The following is a 17,188-nucleotide window of genomic DNA, read 5'->3' as shown; positions in this document are numbered from 1 at the left end:
AAAAGTTGCCCCTTAGGTCTCTTTTATATTTTTTTCCCGCTCACCCTAAACCTATACCCTCTCGTTCTGGACTCCCTGACCCCAGGGAAAAGACTTTGTCTATCGACACCCCTCATAATTTTGTAAACCTCTATAAGGTTCCTCAGCCTCCGATGCTCCAGGGAAAACAGCCCCAGCCTGTTCAGCCTCTCCCAATAGCTCAAATCCTCCAAACCTGGCAACATCCTTGTAAATCTTTTCTGAACCCTTTCAAGTTTCACAACACCTTTCTGATAAGAAGCTATGGTTTAAAAATTCTTTGAGACCACTCAAAATCAAAGCTATGAAATGTTGAAATGTTTGCCTTGAAATGTTTGAAATGTTGCCTTGATTTGATATTTTAGATAGTAAACATTGACGCTGGTGCTATTCCCTTCCTTAAAGACACATGGAGGCCAAATGCAACACCCAAATAACTTTGGCTGTGAATAACTAGTTCAACAAAGTCATGGAACAAACCATATAAATAATTCGAAGATGCAGTGGATTCTTGCATTTCATACTTAGACCATCAAGTCGTGTTGTGTTCACAGTGTATATGTGTTAACTGTTGCCATTTTATTCTCTTAAATACAATCTGTCTCAGTCTGCCAGGGAGTCCAATTCTGAAGGGTGTTTTCGGATTTCATTAATCTCCTATTTTGGGATAAATTTTGCTTCCAATTAAATATTTAAATCAAATAACTGATCCAGGCCATCATTGCCATTTTATGTAAATATGTAACAAATCTATCCTGCATTTTGCATCTCCTGAAAATTATGCACCTGTAAGGTTCCAGATTTCATGTAAACCGAAGCAATAATCATAAACACATTGTTGACAAATAAGTTCATGAGACTTGGTTGGTGGTGGACTGAGCACATCCCACAAAAAATGAGAAAGTTAATGGATGCTTTGAGAATTTTATTTCTTACCCTTTTTTTAAACTTTTACCTCGACACACCATTTTGAAACTTTCTGCTTGTAAACATTAATTCTCCAACTTGTTCTGCTTCCCCCATCCACAGTTGTTACCTGGGAAGCCTCGCTGGCCTTATCTCTGTCACAAATCTTCCCTCTTCTAATGATTATATTTATATTTTGCCAGACAGAACTCAATTGCTTTCTTCAGCCTCTATTTGCAATATTTTTCAGGCCAGGCATATTTTTATGTACCATGCATACATGTAAGTTTGTCAGGCTAGTAGCTTTTAGTATCACGTCTGGTAACCTGTTTTAAGGTGGAGAAGACAAGTGCAGTATAATTCTGAAGTCTGGTCCTAAGCTAAAACAAAGAACCTTCTGATGGGGAAAGAAATGTTTTCTTGATTTAATATTATTAGATTAAGAAAATTGAGTTTTTTAAAAAAAATAGTATTGGCCAGCTGTGGTTCTGGGGTGACTGAAATATCCTTTATTTTCTGGTTAATATATTTGGATGGTTGCATGCAATCCATCGTCTTCAGCTTAGTTAATGCAAATATTGTTTTGTTTGTTTCATATCTATGCCTGGCTGGCAAAATGCAGTCCATTATTTATGTAAGATCCTTTGATGTACTTCTGTGAATTCATTGCAGTGCAGAGTGTCTAAAATGTAATTTATGTTAACGATGTCAATAAACTGGTCAGGCTGAGCGAGAAGACCATTAAGAGGAGAGACTGTTCCAAGCCGCTAACTTGTGTACTTTAAGACTAGTATGCTTGTTTATTGATGACAATCTTCAGAGTGGACTGCTTCTACTTCAACAGAAAAGACATTCCTTTAATTCAGGAACATCCTTGTGATCCTTGGTCATCTTCTCTTATGAAATGGGCAATAAAGGCTCAAAAGAATACTCGTGTGTTTACTGGCCATGGCAGTGTTTCTAAGGACTTTTCAAGAGGAGGTATAAGAACAATGGATGCTGTATTTTCAAGGAGTCAATTTTCCCATTTGGCTGTCTTGTAAGTTTGTTCATTATGCTGTAATGTTTCTTACTGCTCTTTGCTTCTGTATTATTTTGTTTTGGAATAAAACTTCAACAAATTGTTTTTGCTCATGCAGTGGTCTGGTGCTGTGGTAAGTGATTTACTACAATCCAATGAACCTAAGCTGTGCTAATTTACGCAACACCGTCTAAAGGTTAGCTTCTCAAAAGATTTGTTTATGAAAATCGTTGTCCATCCATAAAGACAATGAAATGTCAAGATACAAACTGTAGCAATCACCTCCGGGGCTCATTGTCTGAGCATGGCAACAAATGAAATATAAATCCAGTTGGTGATTATGGTGTCTATTATTAAACATCCATTTTTTTTTATCTTTTTCCTCATTGGTTAGGTGTCTTTTCTTCACTGACTGAGTCCAGGAACTTTGGCATCTGAATTGGGCCACTCTTGGAGTGAAAACAAGAAGCCTCAGAGCAATGCTGTGGTAAAAAAATAAGCAAAAACATGACTTGGAAGGAGGCATCAGTAGAGATCAGGAAGAGTGGATTAACTTGGTTTAAGGGTTGAATACATTCCCCTTTTAGTTTGCAGAAGATTGCTGTGGAGAAAGTTCAAATTGCTGAATTGCCAGATGGGTTTGCATATTAAAATTGGATCCCTCTGTAATAATTGATGTAGTCCCAAGATGAGCAAACTTTTATTCTCAATGTCATGTAAACAGAAATATCCCAAGATTTGAACTGGAATGGTAGATGTAACGGGGTCATGGGGGGCTACTTTGAAGTTTAAACTTGTTTGCATTAATTTGCAGATGTCATCTTGCTTATACTAACAGATTTTGGTGTTCTGATTTAGAATTATCCATCATTGAGGTAACAGCGCAGAAAGCGGCTATTACTAAAGCCTCCAGGTATCCACTATTCTAATAGAACAAATCAACAAGAAAGAAATATTAGCGCAAATAAAGCTAAATTTTGAAACTGGGCTATTGGGACTTGCAAGTTGCATTTGACCCACTTGCCGTAATTTGTACATCTCAACATTAATGGCTGCTTGTCCCCAAAGCAAAACAATCGTTTGGATTTTTGCCTTGAACTGATGTGATTTGGTAAGGACAAGAGTCTTTAGTTACCTTCAGTATGTGATGCAATTATCCTGAATTAAGTGATCCCTTCTATGTTTATTTTTGTCCCCCTTCATCCACTTTCTTCCTCTCTTTAAAGTAAAGGTCCCAGGTCAGGAGAATGGGCAGGTACTAGACCTGGCTTCCGCTAATGTTAAAGCGCTATTAGGAAGTGCGCGAAAGCAGGTAGATTCACTTAATTTGCTTTATTTATTCCTGACCACCACCTCTGTTCCCCTTCCAATTCCCTCACCTCATCATATTTTCAATGCCTCGTGTCATGAACCCAGCTGAGATTTTGGAATTTCTTCACTTTGTTTTAATCGTTTGCTAGTATGCAATGCTCTAATTATATTTAAAATGCTTTACATGATTCCAGCCGTGGAAAAATATTCCAAGATTTAACATTTTATACAAGTCTATTAGACACTATATGACCCATGTAGCACCATTTCATAATAAACCACTAGGGGGAGAAGTAAACCATTCCTCTAAAATTTTGTTTTTAGTGCAAAAGGCTTGCCAGTTCAATTGGCCTGATTTGAGATCAACAGCCTAACTGTTGGAAATTAAACTGTGGATGCTACCATTCGTTATGTACAGGGATAATACATTATTATGCCCTACCATCTTGTATTAATATTCTGGTAAACTTTTGTATTAATACTTTAAGGGCATGCAACACACTCAAATTTATTTCTCCAAAGTGTCAATGCTGCAGTTAATTACAAATTAAGGTTTGAACTTGATAAAGGGCTGCCTAATGGTGGTTTTCTGGTAGTATCTTTTTAGTTTGAAGTATTATGGGTCAGTTCGAATAATTTATTTGCACTTTGCCCTTGATCAAAAGATTGGTTGGAGTACAATTCCAGTGTAATACAGTGGGGGTGCATCCCTTTTAATAAATTTATATTAAAAATCCTAAGGCATTATTTGACAGAATAGGGAGCTGGCCTGTCCAACGTTTCTCTCTGACCCGATACCACCACAAACTTGTCATTTATTTGTTGCTGTTCATGGGATATTGCTGTGTGCAAAATGGCTGCTGCATTTATTAATATAATCATTGCTGTTTGGCATAATTTATATGATGAGGCTTTTGGCGCTATATAAAATGCAACATGTTATTTCATTTGATAAACAGGTTTAAAAGTCACTTCACAATATGACATTCAGCTGAGATCTCTTGAAGTTTTACTATAATAGCGCATATTAAACCATTGTGAAACTGTTACTCCTGTGCTGTCTTGTCTTTTTCCTCTCCATATTCTCTATTTTTATCTTAATTTTTTTTGTCATCATTTAGTTTTGTATCAACTGCAAGAAGAACATGGAATTGTCTAGTTTTAACTAGTAAAGCTATGTTATCCTGTGGCTCTGTGACTTGTCTATTTTGGAGCAGGCACCACACTGTTTAAAATCACCCTAAGGCCGATTTTGTTAGCAGAGTGGGAGACAATCGTTGGAGTCTGATCTGACCGAGTCTGAATGAAGGATCAAAATTTTGATGTTTTTCAGCTGATCACTTACATCAAAAATTGCAAAGTTCCCAGCAAGACATTTATTTGCAGCCAAGGTAAGAGCATGCGCAGAAAGAAAATATTTGATATAGTGGACTTTTGTACCTTCCTTTATAGTGACAAATAGAAGACACATTGTCAGAAAAAAGGATTAATTTGCTCCTTTTTGCAGCTTAGAGCAAATTTATTGCATTCCTGGGCTGTGTTGAACTTGAATAGAGCACTAAGGTGGCTGGCATATTTCAAGCTGTTCCGCATAAATCCTTTCACGCAACCAATAGTGACAAATAAATTCTGAACCTTGAACTGCTGAAGGGCACAACTTGAAGACTAAGTATGAGAAAATCTATAAACGTCCAAGTCTCTGGACCTATAATAATTGATTTGCAGAAAGGATGGTGGATGCTGTTCACTCCTTGCAACCCTAACTGGTGGAACAATTATTTAATGGAATGTGATATGTGCCAATGCTATTTCCAGGCGGTATGTAAGAATGCACAAATGTGTGTTGTTGTAGTGAATTATGCTGCTCACTACATTGCTTTTTGAGGATTCCTAGTGCCTGCTTTTGGCACGATGGGCACTTTTCGGTTGTCTATTGCCCAGATAGTGACTCTTCCCTTCTGGGAGGAAGGTGAGCTGCATTTCAGAGGCCTTTTAGTGTTGGTAATTCTCTTTACCTAGAGATTGGGTCATTGAATGTATTCAATGCAGAGTTAGATTCATGATTGACAAGGAAGTCCATGGTTAGTCGGAGCTTGCCAGCAGAGTTGGCCTCCAACATAATGTACCAGATGATGGAAGAATGGAACCAAGTTAATCATTTAGTGGATACCTTTGCCATACTGGCCACTGTATTTGAGAGAGCAAATGGTGATTGACTACCCATTCTGACTTGGTAATGGAATCTTGTAGGAGTTTGACCTCTGAGGTCTGTGATGTTACCCATCTGGTTCCTACAAGCAAATGCTTAATGGGTAGGATGATCATGCTGAACTGGTGATGGAAAACCTACCAGTATTCTAGTAAATTGTGCACTTTTAGTTTTAAAATCTTATTGGTTTCCTTAAGCACTTGAGACTGCTACACCTTGGCTTTTGTTGATCTATGTTATTGGTAAGTATGCCCAGATTTTACAGAAAAGCAACACAAACGGGAGTGTTTGACCTTCATGAAGCCACAAATCAATGAATCGGTTAGGTACTTTAGAATTAATAGAATAGCTATTTAATAATTTGAGAGATCATTGTCCACAATACCTTACTAATGATGGTAAGATTTCAAACATAAATTGCCATCCATGCAAGTGTTTAACACTTATGGATTTTGTATATGCAACAAAGCACATGGATAAGTGAATAACTTTTCCTGTGGAATTACTTTTTAAGCACTGTGTTCAATGTACCTCCTAATTTTTTTTGTTGTGCACAGACAATTCATTTTAAGCCTTCAGGCCCTATAAATTAGTTTGCATGATAACTTAAAATGGCTAGCATGTGCAGGGCCTGTGTGGAAACTTGCAGATTCTATGCCTTAGAGGAAGCATTGCCTGTACAATCTTTGTTTTATCTGTCATCTCATGAAATCTGATCAATCCAAACTTGCTTTAATTGTTTTGCTCCTATTATGTTCCTTATCTTTGGTTTTCCCAGTTCTTTCATCTCTTTCTTTGTCCACCTCATTCGCAGCAATGTAAAGCATACTGTTCTTGCTGTTGGATCATATCTGTTTCTTACCACTTTCTATATGTGTCTTTTGTATTTATATTTCTGTTTAAATTTCATTTTTCTTTTCCAGGACATTCGTTCCTGACTCTGACACTATAACTGTTGACAGTCACCGACTATCTGGTGCCTTGACCAAATGAGAATTATTCACGATCGAGTGAGTATTGTCATGTCATTTCAGTTTGAAAGTTTGATGGCACAAATGACTTATGCCCATTTCAATATCCGCATGCCATGCAATCTTGCAGAGCCATGAATAATAAGAATTTGGAGCCTTGACTCTTGTTTTGCCATTTTGTAATGTATTGTGTAAATTGCCTGTTCTATTTTGCCATATAATAATAACACTCTTTTAGAAGTGATCCATTAGTTGTAAATGGCTTGGAGTAGAATACTCGGCTCCTCAAACCTGCCTTGTCATGCAATAAGATCACAACTGATATTCTACATTGACGCCACCTTCCTGTGTTATTCCCAGATACCTTGGTTCCTTTAGTCATCAAAAATAAATCAAACTCTGCCTTGAATATACTCTGGCTAAGCATCCACAGTTTGGTGGTCGAGAATTTAAAAGATTCAGAACCTTTGGATTGATTGTTTTTGTTTAAATCTTGAAGCTAAATGGCTGATCTGTAGCTGGAGACCCTCGAGCATCTTTCCAGCATATACTCTGTCATGTTGCTTCAGATTTCTATATGTCACCTTTCATTCTTCTAATTATAGGGAGTATAGACTGAGTATACTCAAATTCTCCTCCTAGAGGTAACTCCATTCCTTTGCAATAAAGGCTAACTTATCATTTCCTTTCCTAATTCCTTATACCTGCATACTAACTTGGTTCAGATTTCTCTGAACGAGCATTTTCCAAAAAGAAATCTGCTCTTTTTGTATTTCCAAAGTGAATAGCTTCACACTTGTCATTATATTTCATTTGTTGTATTCTTATTTACTTAACCATCTATATCTTTTTGCAGCTTTTGTTGCATACTCTGTTTGTGTATTTTCCTCACAAACTTGTCAGCAATAAACTTAATGGAACTGAGTTGTTGGACAGTAATATTTTGAATTCTGGATTTTTGAATGTTGAACCTTTGAATTTTGAAATGATTTGATGTGATGAACCTATTGATGCTTAGATTAGATTCCCCTACAGTGTGGAAACAGGCCATTTGGCCCAACAAGTCCACATCGACCGTCTGAAGAGTAACCCACCCAGACGAGTTTCCCTCTGACTAATGCACCTAACACCATGGGCAATTTAACATGACCAACTCACCTGATCTGAACATCTTTGGACTGTGGGAGGAAACGTACGCAGACACAGGGAGAATGTGTAGACTCCACAGACATTCGCCGGAGGCTGGAATCGAACCTGGTCTCTGGTGCTATGAGGCTGCAGTGCTAACCACTGAGCTACTGTGCTGCCCATCCACTGAGCAGCTTTATTCAGTAGAATTAAGACTTGGCACTTGTTCTTTTCTGAGCAGTAATATCAATGCACAGCAGCTTTTACCATTGTGCCCTGGTGGAAACAGTTTCAATTTTCAATAATTTCAGTTAAAACAACATCAAATCATGATTTCTAGTGCTGAGGTGAGAGTGATTGCCCTTGGCTACGTTTGACTGTGTGTGAGCAAAATGAATTAGTAAGAACCAGGGAAAGTTCTCCGCTGGTTGGAGTCATATCTGGCGTATAGGAAGGTGGTTGTGATGGTTGAAGATCAGTCATCTGAGCTCCAGGACATCTCTGCAGGGGTTCCTTTGGGTAATGTCCTTGGCCCAGCCCAACCATTTTCAGCTGCTTCATCAATGACCTTCCTTCCATCATAAAACTGGAGGTGAGGATATTCGCTGATGATTGCATAATGTTTGCCATTTGAGATGACTTGGATATTGAAGCAGTCCATTTCCAAAAGCAGCCAGATCTAGACAATCACCAGGTGGGAGGTGACAAGTAACACTCATGCCACACTCGTGCCAGGCAATGACCATCTCCAAGAGAGGATCTAATATTTCCCCGTTGCATTCAGCAATATTGTCATCACTGAATTCCCTCACTATCAACATCTTGGGTTATTGTGGCTGCAAGTGCAAGTCAGAAGCTAGGAGTCTTGCAGTGTGTAACTGACCCACCTGCTTTCCCAAAGCCTGTCCATCGTCCACAAGGATCAAGTCAGGAGTATGTTGAAATACTCTGCACTTGGCTGGGGGGGGGGGGGGGGGGGGTTCTGCTGCAGCAACGTTCAAGAAACTTGACACCATCCAGGAAAGTAGCCTGTTTGTTTGGCACTATGTCTGCAAACATTCACTCCTTTCACTGGTGCTCAGTAGCAGTAGTGTGTACTATCCATAAGATGCACCTTAGAAATTCCCGAAGTTTCCTTAGCACCTTCCAAAGCTGCAGTCCCTATTGTCTAGAAGAATGCAGGTAATAGATTGTTATGGAGCTGACCAAATTCCCTTCAAATATATCAAAGAGAAAGCTTGGACCAGAACTTTTATCTGTCTTAAAGGCTCATGTAAGGTGCTGTGCTCCAAGTCCAATTAATTCGTCACGCTACTTGGCTTTAAGTAACACACTTTATCCTTACATCCAATTAATATGCAAACAAAAGAAAGAAGGATTGGTACAACTTTAATTCTAATTGGAAAACTTAAAGAATAATAGATTATTTAACTTCTGTTCCAATATAGTCACTTCCCATAAGCACTCCCTTGGCAAAGACAAATTCAGTAAAATAGATTGTCTCACATGTGATGTTTCTCCAATCCAGGAGCACAGAACACCAAGAGAAAATTCCAGTAGTGAGAGAGAGAACTTAAAGCTTTTTGCTGTCACCAACAAAGGTGTATAATAGCTTTCACAGCCAACTTCAAAGCCCCAACAACTGCTGAAAGCTAAACTAAACCCTGGTTCTGTGGGAGCCTCACTGTAGCCATTCATGCTGCTTCTAACTTTTTAAAATAAAACCCAGGGCCCCTTGAGGTTTACGTAATTGGCTTGGAAGAGAGAACTCAGCACCACCTCTCAAACTCTCTTCAAAAAAAGCCAAGACAAAATCCACTCTTTAAGCCATAGTATTGTCGCAAGATGCATGGGAATACCACCGTCTGCAAAGATCTATGACATTCAGTACCTCACTGCAGTGGATGTTAGAACACTGTAAATTTATGAACAAAATTATATTTAATTAGTAAATAGTTGAAGGGTTGTGAAGAGCAGGCAGGAAAGTGGAGTAGAGGCAGAAATTAGATCAGTCATGATCACATTGAATGGCGGAGTAGGCTCGAGAGAGTAAGTTACTTGTGTGCCTAGTTGTATAAGTTGGACACCATCCTGACTTGGAAATATATAGCCATTCATTCAGTGTCACTGGGTCAGAATGCTTGAATTCCTCTCCCACCTCTAGCTTTATGATGGAAGGAAGGTCATTGATGAATCTGAAAATGGTTGGGCCAAGGACGTTACCAAAAGGGGCACCTTTTAGATGACTGACCTCCTCCAACCATCACAACCTCTATGGCAGTTGTTCCAACCCCCCCCACCCCAATGATATTGTGGGTAGGCAGCTCACCATCACCTTCTCAAGGGCAATTAGGGATGGGCAGTAAATGCTTGTCCAGTCAGTGATCCCCATATTGTGAGTGAACTTTTTTAAAAAAAATTATCTGATAACTGTGATGTACTAAGCTATGAGAAAGTAGCAACTGCACTATTTATTTTGTAGCCTCTTTACCCTGTCAGCATTGCATTCACTTTCAACTCCGATGATCTGAACTGAGTATAACTTCCCAGAGTTAGTGCTCTTAACTTTATATCGAACTAGTTTTTGAATGTTCACTAGTAAAAACACATATGCTGGAAATTTTGAAGTTAAATCAGGCATGTTAGAAGTATGCAGCAGATCTGTGTTGTGCACTGTCTTACAATGGCACTTGCATAGTTTCTAGTTGTGAAGTGGCCCAAAGTGTGCAACAAAATAGCAACAATCTTCATCCAACCCCTTGCTTTCCATGCCCACAGTAAATGCTAGTTTGGGTAAATCAATTTCACAATCCAGAACAGATCCAAGATCAGCAAGTAATTCTTACATTTTGAGCTTTGAGCCAAGTACTTGCACCATAAATTCTTGACATTTTTGTGTGATTTGCAACAAGCACATTCTTAGTTGAAGAATCAATGTGGTATTTTAGGTAGGTTTACAGACTGTTAGAAACTCTGCTTGCATATAAGCCTTTGGGAAGTTTTTGCTTTTGGTTGATATGGAGCATAAACAGTCATGATATTACTCGCAGGACAGTGAAATCAAAATTGTTTCCTCCTGGAACTGCCTCTTTCTTTTCCTACTCTAATTCATTCGATGTTGGTGTTTTTCTCTTGACTTTGTTGTCCTCTTGCTATGGATTTATTCTTTTCATTTCATTCTGTTTGTCTTGATTCTCATTATCTGTGAGAGTAGTGTGTGATCAATATGTTTCAACTGGCTCGATATTGGTGCACCTATTTTCCAAGTCAGAAGTTATAATGAAGCTTCATTTGAGTGCTCTATTGGTAATACTACCTTTTAATTGAGAGATTACACTATTGCCTAGATCAATATATTCAAGGAAATGTAAAAAGGTCATATGGCTCTTTACTTTTTGAAGCGAAGCAAAGCAAAGAGATCTTACAGCATCTTGGCTAACAGTTCTCCTGAACCAACACCACCAATGCAGATTAAATATTCACTGATCTCTTTTGCAGATTGGATTCTGCATTTGCCTACCAACAATAGTAACTGAACTCCCCGAGCAGCACATTGGCTGTAAAACATTTAAGTGCCTTGAGAAGGTGAGAAGCTGTATGTACAGTAAATGCAAAATCTTCATGCAGAATTTTGCAAATTACCTCAATGCTGTGAAGTGTTACTTGATTGCTTTACGTTAATTTGCAATTGTCTGTGCATTTTGAAATATGTTGAAATCTGCCTTCAGCTATAGTATCTATTAATGCCATGCTGTTTTATGCCAAGTATGTTGAATGACTAAATAGACACATGAAAAATATGGTCTTTGTGGGTGCTTTTATTTCCATTAATGTTTCGGGCAATGTAATTCAATAATTCCCAAACTAACAAACCACTGCAATCTTTTAAATTGACATTGCTGCTGCTGCTGCTTATGCAACATTTTGCTAATAAACCCAATAAAATTCTGTCACCATGCAAAGTGTACAACAATTTCAAAAGCTATTTTGAATATGGAACGTTTGGGGATTTAATTTCTGCATGTGCTAACACATCTGTCAAACTGTGTTCAATTTCTGCACCAGTTTAATACCATTGTTATCTCTCAACAGCAGTATCCTGAGATTTCATTGCTTGAACACGAGAAGTTTGGGCGGATGAACTCAACGCTGGTCCTAGAGTGCAGCTTGTAGAAACTCGTGGCCTCTCTACGCTCAGTCCCTAGGTTGCATTAAGGGAATGGAAGAGTTGAAAAAAGCAATCTCAACAGCATGTCACGTATTTATTCCAAGGTTACGTTAAGGGAATGGATTGAGTTGAATACTGTTCATAGAAAAATAAAATCAGCTAAAATGTATTAATCTACATTTATACAAGAAGTGAAGGCTCAAGAATAAGAAGCCATGGAAACACTGGGAAGGTTTCCATGACAAGGTTAAGCTCTGACCATGATTTCTGATTGCTTATGCACACTTGTACCTATATATCTAGAATAATGACCGAAAGATTTGTTCTTCTCTCAACCTTTTAACTGTTCCTTTTCCTTGTACAGTTCTGTATTTCAATCTTTTTATTTAATTCATTCATGGCATGTGGGACTGAGTTTGTTCTTCAATCCTAATTATGCTTGATGATGGTGGTGAGCTGCCTCTTGAATTGTCAGCCTTTGAGGTGTTCAGCAGCTGCTTGATATCATGTGGAGTGAATCAAGCTGATTGATTGAAAACGGACATCTGTGATGGGGACTTCAGGAGGAGGCTAAACTAAATCATTCACTTCTCATTTCTGGCTGAATATGGTTGCAAATGCTTGTCATTTTTGCACTCCTGTTTTGAGCATCCCTGCCATTGAAGATGGGGATATTTGTGGAGCTAATTATCCTGTTGTTTAGTTTGCCTACCATTCATGAGTGGATGTGGAAGACTACAGAACTTCAGTCTAATCTATTGATCACAGAATTGCTTAGCTGTGTCAGTTTATTGCATGTTGCTTCCACTGTTTGTCATGTAAGTAGTCATATGTTGTAGCTTCACTCAGTTGGCCTTCAGCTTCTGACCTGTTTCCCTGTTCTCATTGAACCAAAATTGATCCCCTGTCCTGACACGGGATATTCTGGGCCACATTTCATATTGCAACAGTGAATAATTTGCTGATGGCCCACAGAACCTCATGGATGCCTAGTTTTGAGCAGCTTGAACTGCTGTGCATCTGTCCCACTTAGCACAGTGGTAGTACTATACAATATGATGGATGGTATCCTCACAGTGAGGATGGGACTTCATTTTCACAAGGACTTGTGCATTGATGAGTCCTGCCAATGCTGTTATGGACAAGTGCACTTGCAGCAAGTGGATTGTTGAGAAGATCAAATAATGTTTCCTTGTTGCTTTTCTCCCAGCTGATGCAGGCTACTATGCTCTTTATGTTTGGCTAACTTGGTCAGTAGTTATTTTACCAAGCCTCTCCAGTTGATGGTCTTTGAAGTTCTCCACCAAGTGTGATTTGTGTTCCATCTCTCCTCTTGGTTCCTTGTACTCTTATCCTCTTTCCATATGAATGCTCCATTATTTTCATGTTTGAAATCACATATGACCTCTCTATTGTCATCAATTCATTCATAGACAAGGCCATCTCTGAATCCTTTCCTGTATCTCTATCAGCTTGTATCTTCAAATTCTAACCCACTTCCTTCTGCATCAGCCCTGCAGGATAAAACTTCCAGGTCACTTACAACAGCATTTTCATACTCTCATTGACTGCAATAATTCTGTAGTTGCCTATCTGCTCAACAATGCCTTGAATTACACCTTTTCTTGCTCTTCACCCCAGTCTGATGCCTTCTCTCCCAACCACTTCTTCCCCTGCTGCAATTTCTCTCTCTTTGTTTCCTTGCATCCAAAAGATGCAGGTTTGGCGTATATCATGCACACCTGATTTAGTCATTTATTGGCAGATCTGGCAGGACTACATCAAGTTCTATTGGGCACAGTTCACCTTGAAGTGCAAAGGTAAGCCCTGGCTCTTTTTTTGCTGTGCCAGTCATCTCTTTTCATCGCTGAAACAAGTTTCCCCGCTGCCTCCTAAGAAAAAATGAGGAACTCCATGGAAAATGTTTAATCACATCCATGCCTAGCAACTTAAGCTTCATGCTCTAATCCTCAACTTTCATCTTTTGTTCTCATTTATCTCCCAACTAAACTGTTGGCTTCCCACTTTTTCTTCCTGGCCCTCATGTGAGCTGATGTTATAAATGGTTTCCTCTCCTCTGATACCGTACTGTTCCTTTCAAATCTGCAATTTTCACTGCTTTCTCAAAATAACTTTGTCTCTGTCATTGCATCCTACCACACCATCTCCAACCTCCATTTCCTCTCCAAATGCTTGAACATGTGCCTCCAAAATCTGTCCTTTACAACATCTTTATAATAACTCAATATTTTAACTTCTCCACTCCAGGTTTCTGACCCTGCTGCAGAACTAAAGCCATAATTATAGTCAAAATAATATCCAATATGACTGTTACTATGGCACATTATCTCTTCTCAACCTTCTCAAATGTCTGAAGCCATTACAACAGTTGCCTATGCCATTTTTCCAATGCGTCTCTTCTTAACTAGCTGAGTAGAACTACCTTCTCGCTTACTCACTCCCACTCTGTGTCTCTTTTGTCATTTTTCCTCCTCCTTCTCAGTCCTTCTTCCCGCCCCCCCCCCCCCCCAAAAAAAAGGTTGTATTTACCTCAGGTGGTGCATTTACCCACTGAACCTCAAGGCACCTTTTTAACATGTGACTTTATATTGATGCCCCATTGTCTTCACATTATCTATTTCTGATTGTTTTGGTTTTTGTTTGTATCCATATTGAAATGAACAGTTTTTATCTTTATTGTACTGTTTACTTTCTTTTAAAAATAGTATTGGAAAATGTTCCACAGGTCAATTGATGTATAGTATGAAACAGTTAGGTGACTTATTTGTTTATGTACCTTACAACCTCTGTGAATGCTTTGATAAACTGCCTTAATGGCATTTCCTTTTTGAAAATAAATTTTTATTTTATGCTGGACTCTGTTTTGATCATGTACTTAGCCAAACTAAACTCAGACTACATAGCATAACATAGCACCTATATTGAGAAAACTGTTGAGGTCTTTGTGAGATCCTAAAGACCAAAATCTCTACTATGGTGCCAAAAGACACTCTTGAGTCACCACAAAGATTTCTGGTGTGTCACCCATGTGAAAATTAAATGAACTTCACTAAAGCGTGCAAAACAGCTTCTACGGAATTTCATTGTTGCCTTGTGATACTTTTGAAGCCATAGATATAATCTAAGAAGCACAAGAGTATTTGTTTGATTTGCTAATGTAAGTTGGCAGTACTTGCAAGTGGTTTCAAGCAGTCTGGCTTATTAAAAGGACCGTTTCATGGTTGGTGTTGTATTCTTGTACAAAAGCTGAGCTTTTGTATTGCAAAGCAAGTTGCTTCACTTATAGTGAACTGAGCTGTGTTACTTATGCAGGTGTGATAAAATGCATTTAATATTATCGTCTGGAATTTTAATATCAAGGCAGATATATGTTTCAGTTCTGTGGCGGTAACACTTTTGAAGTTGCAAGATTTTTTGGACCAGTGAACTGAAGACTTGACTGCATCACATGCTTTCTTGGAAGTTAAGTGCATAGGAGGGTACCTGTGGTGTTCATGGATTAAAGTTTTATACTGCTGACTTTACCACGAGTTTAGTTTTGACTTTAGTTCAGAAGAGTCAGGTTTTCAGTTCTAAAGAGCATTCACTTTAGCTATTACTTTTCTAGGAGTAGAAGACAGTAGTGGATTATTTGAAATCTTTGATATCAGAAGGGTTTTGGTTTATGAAGCTTCCAAGGTTTTAGAATTTTTTTTTCCGAAGTTGCTAGATCAGAAAAGGGTTAGAACCTCAGAATAGGAAAAAGGTTCATGCCAGTACTACTTGGAAAGAATTCATAAAACGCTCAATCCAACAATGGGAACTGAAAAGAGCAGCTAAGAAATTAGAGTTGAAGTAAAAGTGATATTTCTTTAGAATTGAGTATCTGCAAAGGATATTGCTAGAAACTTTGTTTTAGTGCTTATGTTCAGATCTTTCTAAGCTGTCAGCATTTTTTGTTTTCAATGTTGTAAATGTGTTCTTTTGGCTTTTGCAGCTTGCAAATGTTCAAAGGCTAAGCACCACAGTAACCAATTTAAAAAAAAACTGAATCTATAAAGCCTAGGTTTCATTCTGGGATGTGGTTTGTCCAGTGTTATTATCGGATGGGATCATAACGTGGGTGCTATTGGCTAGGATAGGGAATTCATTGAATTTATGTGGGATCTGTGTCTCTTAATAAGATATAAGGGCTATTCTGAAATTTATGTGGATTGGTCTATCAGAATGTCTTTGAATGTTGCTAATACTTTTCTGGGAGTAGAAGACAATAGTGGACTATTAAAAGTTTTGATATCTGGAGGGACATCTGAAGTTGAGATGTTGGTGCAAAAATTTAGCTAAAATTCAGGTTAGAAATGAAAGATAACTTCTGTTAGAGAAAACAGAAACAAACAGCAATGGAAAGGGAAATTGGAGATCAATATTTCTAAGCTCTTGAAAGAAATCTGGCAACTTGGAAAGAGAAAAGCTTAGAATAAAAGAGGAAATAAAAGGTAGTAACTCAGTGGATGATTCTGACTCTACTGAGGGATTTACTTAACTAGAAATCAAAGTTTAGTATCTAAATTTAGAATATGGGTTGAAAGATATTTTGCTTCGTTTGAAAATGCAGTTTGGACCTGAATGTTAGTGTTTTGATAGGTCCAAAGAACAATGTGCAGACTATGAAACTATATAAAGCATCACTGCATGTTAATGTAGGTTATATGTTTCCCAAAAAATAAACTTTTTGACTGAACCCAGAGAGGCTTAAATCATGAGGTAAGGGACTTCAGTTCATGATGAATAATGACATTATTTTGTACCTAGTTTTAGTAGTTGGACCTCACTTGTTATGGCATTGCCAAAACTGGATGGGTCATAAACTGTTTTCTTCAATTTTTGTGACAGCAACTTCCAGAACTGGACATTAATGCCACAATATGTGGCATGTTTAAGTGGCTGTGCATTAGAGGGCATGGGTTGGTCACAGATCCTACTGATTATAGCAAGGTGAATTCCTATCCAATTGGAGGATTGTATCATGAGGATTAGACTAGCACAGTTTGTTGCAAAAATTGACTTGTTAAAAACATGTTGACAAGGTTCATTTGATGGAACCTCAAAAAAATCATGATTTTTAATATCAGCTGGATTTTATCAATGTAATGGTATGCTGTTTAAAATGAAAGATGCAACTTTTCAATGATAGTACTGAATAACTTGGTTAATCTAATCGTATTGTTTATATTGATGATTTGATGATGGTTAGCTAAACCTTGGAAGATGCACCACTTGAACCAACTGTTTGGTTACAACGAGCCAAGTTAGTCAAATCCAGCTAAAAGTCAACTTGCTAAAGCAAAAGTGACTGGTTTGACTTTATCCACAGTGCAACCCAAGTAACAGCGCGAGAAACAAAAATAAGTGCTATCTTGGGTTTTCTGTGCCTTAAGTAAGTATGACATTTTGAG

The 17,188-nt window shown here is 38.2% G+C and overlaps 1 protein-coding gene across 26 annotated transcripts in view; it reads left to right on the top strand.

Moving 5' to 3' along the window:
* LOC140471223 (zinc finger CCCH domain-containing protein 10-like) overlaps positions 1-14,609 on the top strand; it is a 136,655-nt gene extending 122,046 nt beyond the window's left edge. For 10 of the 26 annotated variants that reach the window (XR_011956909.1, XR_011956904.1, XR_011956900.1 and 7 more), the window contains 3 exons: positions 6,389-6,475; positions 11,063-11,149; positions 11,657-14,609. The gene's annotated coding sequence lies outside the window, so the exon portion shown is untranslated. Of the gene's footprint in view, positions 1-2,339; positions 2,433-4,589; positions 4,648-6,388; positions 6,476-11,062; positions 11,150-11,656 lie in introns of all 26 variants that reach the window. The other 16 variants (XR_011956919.1, XR_011956917.1, XR_011956916.1 and 13 more) reach the window with 8 other exon arrangements.
* Positions 14,610-17,188: the final 2,579 nt, after the last annotated feature.

This window comes from Chiloscyllium punctatum, chromosome X (assembly GCF_047496795.1).
Source record: "Chiloscyllium punctatum isolate Juve2018m chromosome X, sChiPun1.3, whole genome shotgun sequence".
Classification (NCBI taxonomy): domain Eukaryota; kingdom Metazoa; phylum Chordata; class Chondrichthyes; order Orectolobiformes; family Hemiscylliidae; genus Chiloscyllium; species Chiloscyllium punctatum.
This window is presented reverse-complemented; position numbering and strand designations above follow the sequence as displayed.